The 4,670-nt window shown below is 49.8% G+C and overlaps 1 pseudogene; it reads right to left on the bottom strand.

Annotated features, from left to right (window-relative positions):
- Window positions 1–349: 349 nt before the first annotated feature.
- On the bottom strand, window positions 350–4,345 carry LOC129017493 (zinc finger SWIM domain-containing protein 5-like; annotated as a pseudogene).
- Window positions 4,346–4,670: the final 325 nt, after the last annotated feature.

The following is a 4,670-nucleotide window of genomic DNA, read 5'->3' as shown; positions in this document are numbered from 1 at the left end:
TCTCTGGTTAAGCAATCTCTGAGATGGAACAGTGTTCTGTGTTTGCCAGTGGAGACAGGGCCAATGCCCAGGACACGCAGGACATAGGGGCAGAAGGTGGCATATTGTGGAGGTTTCTGGTCGATTTGCAGGGCCCACTTCCTCCATCAGCAGTGGTCTGTAGTGAGAAGCTTGCAAAGGTATGCATATCGACTAGAGTTGGACTCCCCCATCCTTAGCCCCGTGGTCCTTTGGCCTCAGCCACAGGTGCTCAGAGTCCTCTCAGTGTGGACAAATGTTTCAGTGTTTTTGGCCTGACCTGATACTACCTGGGGACCCAGGCTGCTGGGCCGGTGAGCTATCTGCTTTCTCAGCCAAAGGGCTCTCGAACCAGCAGCATCAGCTTTTTCTTGCCTTTGTAGATCTGTTTGTGGTTGTTGATGAACAGGGCAAATTGCAGGTAGCCATCCTAGGGCAGCAGGGGGGTCTCCCGAGCCTTGCTTAGAAACTCAATGAACTGTCCATACTGGCAATGGCTAATGTGTGTTAGGTGTAGTGTGTGGTGTTGATGTAAGCATTGCATCAGCAACTGGTGCCATGGAGCTCTGTCAGTGGAGATGAGCTTTCCAGAGCTGCGGCGGCCTGAGGTGCTGGCCAGGCCAGGTGCAGTCACCTTGCAGCCTTGCACACAGGATATCTGAAAGCACCATGGCAATGTGCACACTCTTCATCACCAGGGGGATGAGAACTGCCAGCTCATTCTTGCCCAGAGAGTGGCTGAGGGCACAAACCCAGAGCACATCATTGATGGCTGGGTGGGTATCCTGGTTATGAGCCAGGTTAAGATGGCTCATGGCCAATGAGGCCAGCTTGAAGGCATGGAGCGCGTAGCCACGGAGCTCCACATAGCAGGCAATGGTGAACAGCTGTGAATGGGTCATGCCACCGGCAGCAGCCTCAGTGGCAATCTGGCAGGCTGCCTCAAAGGCAATGTGGTCTTTCTCACAGAGTGTAAGGGCTGACAGGGCACAGCTCTGTGGATGCTTCATAGCACACTGCAGGGCCAGTGTGCAAGCACAGCTAGCCAGTTCCTCCCACTGTGGATAGTCAAGACTGAGGCACAGGATAGTGGTGTGGGATATGGCTGTGGCAGCTACAATACTAGCAGCCTCAGTATGGGTGAAGAGTGTGTACCAGCTCTGCAAGATGCTCCCTGGGGCCCGCACACCTGTCAGGGAGAGCCTGAGCTCAGCCGTGGCCATCTGAGTCCTGATTCAGGTCGGCCCAGATTACCATGTGGGGTTTGAACTTGGCCTACAGAGATAAGTTCTCCCTCCTCCTCGGCAACCTTGAGATGATCTGAGGCAAACCAGGGCAAGGGAAGCCTCCCAGATGGCCAAACCTTGTTCAGGGTCTCTTCCTATCTCTTCCTTCCCCAGGTCAGAGGGTTGAAGGTTTCTGCAGGTGCTCTTAGCCCCTCACAAGGATGGAGCAGTAGAGCCTGAGGTTTGCTTGCCCCGAGGCCAGGGTTGCAGATCTGCCAGGGGTTCTAGCTGAACTGGGGCCTCTCAGGGTAGAATCTTGTGCTGGGGCTTTGGGCTTTAGGAATGGTCCTGAGCCTCCAAGCTGTCTGGGGTTTCTCACAAGCATGGACAGGGACGGGGACCAAACCACCAGGCCCACTACCTCCCAAGGGCACACTTGAGTATTGGCAGCTGAAAATTCATTCCCTTAGACTTGTCTCTGATGAGAGGGTCAAAGTGCTGCTGACATCAGCATATGGTTGGTTTAAGCAGTGAGGACAGAACTTGGGCTGGCTGAACAGAGGCCATCTTCTCCCACCAGCAGCCCCATCCTTTCTTAGGCCATCAGGAATAGGAATATGAGAGCTCCAAGGATTCGTTGTCCTGTCCCAAGAGTAGAGTATAGAAACTCCTTTCCTGTGGGGGTAGAGGGAGGTGGGCTATACTCATTTCTGAAGCACAGGTCACCAACCATCGTACCATCTCTCCGCGTCTCCAGTTAAGGGATGATAAGGTCATCGCATCACCTGTAACCCAGGTTCCAGGGCCACGTTGAGCAGGGTGCTGTCAGTACTACTGTTAGTGGGAGCAGCAATCTTGAACGCATTTTGGGCCACTTTGAAGATGAGGGGGGAAGAATGAATGTGCTTCTGCATTGCTCCCAGAATTGTTAAGAGCCTCAAAGTGTCTCCTTTGGCAGCAGTCAGCACGGTGGAGGCCAGTTCCCACCGCTGTGATTCCAAGTGTCCAAGCGTGAACCAGGGAGGATAATGGCTGGGCACCAGAGACACCATATGGTGAGTGAGGGACATGTCACCTGCACAACATGAATTTTCTAAAACAGGTAACCTTATGACACGTAAGCCTAATTTACAGGTGGGGTCTGGATCGTGAGACAGCAGAGCTGAGAACAAATACTTGGCAGAGATATGCATGGAAACACTCTCTCGGTGGATGACTTCTCCCAGATCCCTGAAAGGGCCCCCTTCCAGCAGCAAGATGCACTATTTTTGGAATGTTTGCACTGGGTCATCATCCAATTGCAGTTCTTGGAGTTGGCTGAGGAGCTGTTCCTCATTACGGCACAACTTGTCCTGTGCATAGGAGACTTCAGGCATTACCCTCTGTGACCCAGGCCCATGGATGCAGCCTCCAGGGCCAGTGACAAGTAGGACTCACTGCTGTTTGGGGAGCTTACAGCCACAGGTACATGTTGGTACACAGGGGGTCTGCTTTCATTCATATCTAGATAGCCATCATCATTCAGGAGGCAGGTCTCAGTCAAAGTTAGAAAGAGGCAGCCGATGGGTTCCAGGGGGTGGCCAACCCAGCCTTCCAGGTTTGTGATGGTTGTGGTTCCTCTCTGCAGCACTTGTTTCTTCTGATGCTTGTAGATTTTCAGGTGCCACCGCTGCTGAACCTCAGAGTATTAATAATGGCCACTGTGAGTCTGAGGGCCTCTTTTGGATAACCATGGGAATGTGGGGCATCAACCCGAGCACAGGATGTGGCACATGCTGAAACCACAGTGGCTGGCCTTGGGAATTAAAGAATAGTCTTGGCTGGGCATGGTGGCTCGTGCCTGTAATCCCAGCATTTTGGGAGGCCAAGGTGGGCGGATCATGAGGTCAGGAGATCAAGACCATCCTGGCCAACATGGAGAAACCCCGTCTCTACTGAAAATAGAAACAATTTAGCTGGGCATGGTGGTGGGCCCCTATAGTCCCAGCTACTCATGAGGCTGAGGCAAGAGAGTCATATGAACCTGGGAAGCGGAGCTTGGACTGAGCCGAGATCATGCTACTGCACTCCAGCCTGGGCGACAGAGTGAGACTCCATCTCAAAAACAAACAAACAAACAAACAAACGAAAAATATTAGCTTGGCATGGGGGCACATGCCTGTAATCCCAGCTATTCGGGAGGCTGAGGCAAGAGAATTGCTTGAACCTGGGAGGTGGAGGTTGCAGTGAGCCCAGATCGCCCCACTGCACTCCAGCCTGGCAACAGAGCTACTTGATTCTGTCTCAAAAAAAAAAAAAAAAAAAAAAAAAATTGCACAGATCCCTGAAAATATGATTATATACATTTTCTTTTTTGTTTTGTTTTGTTTTGGCTTGGTTTTTTGTGATGAAGTTTCACTCTTGCACCCAGCCTGGAGCAGTGGTGCGTTCTTGGCTCACTGCAACATCTGCCTCCCGGGTTCAAGCCATTCTCCCACCTCAGCCTTTCAACCAAGTAGCTACTTTTTTTTTTTTTTTTTTTTTTTTTTTGAGAGGGAGCTTTGCTCTTGTCGCCCAGGCTGGAGTGCAATGGTAAGTTCTTGGCTCACTGCAACATCCAACTCCAGGCTTCAAGAGATTCTCCCACCTCAGCCTCCTGAGTAGCTGGGATTACAGGCTCCCACCAGCAAGACCGGCTAATTTTTTTGTATTTTTAGTAGAGATGGGGTTTCATGATGTTAGCCAGGCTAGTCTCAAACTCCTGACCTCAAGTGATCCACTCGCCTTGGCCTCCCAAAGTGCTGGGATGGCAAGCATGAGCCACTGTGCCCAGCCTGATTGTATACATTTTCAATAAACATATATGAAAATGGTCTCAGGCATTTTAATAATTAGAAGACCAAAATCAATGAAAATGTAATAACATTACCCACTAACCAGAATATATAAAAGAAAGACTGACAAAATCAGGTGTTGGAAAGGACATCTAATTAGAATGCTCTTAAACTTGTGGTTGGGTTGTGTATTAGTCAAAAAAACTTTGGAATTAAAAAACTTAATTGATAAATTGTGTGTATTTGTGGTGTACCACATTATACATATATACACACACAGACACGCATCGTAGAATAGCTGAATCTGTATGTATATATATAGCCACAGACATACATTGTAGAATGGCTAAATCAAGCTACCTAGCATATCAGTTAGCTTAGAATCTAATCTTTTTTTTAAATTTTTTTATTTTTAGATGGAGTCTCCCTCTGTCACCCAGGCTAGAGTGCAATGGTGCAATCTCGGCTCACTGCAACCTCTGCCTCCCAGGTTCAAGTGATTCTCCTACCTCAGTCTCCTGAGTGGCTGGGATTACAGGTGCCTGCCACCACACTTGGCTAATTTTTGTATTTTTAGTAGAGATAGGGTTTCACCATCTTGGCCAGGCTGGTC

The sequence above is a fragment of the Pongo pygmaeus genome, chromosome 19, assembly GCF_028885625.2.
Source record: "Pongo pygmaeus isolate AG05252 chromosome 19, NHGRI_mPonPyg2-v2.0_pri, whole genome shotgun sequence".
In the NCBI taxonomy this organism is placed as follows: domain Eukaryota; kingdom Metazoa; phylum Chordata; class Mammalia; order Primates; family Hominidae; genus Pongo; species Pongo pygmaeus.
Note: the sequence above shows the minus strand (reverse complement) of the source record. Positions and strands in the feature narration are given on the sequence as shown.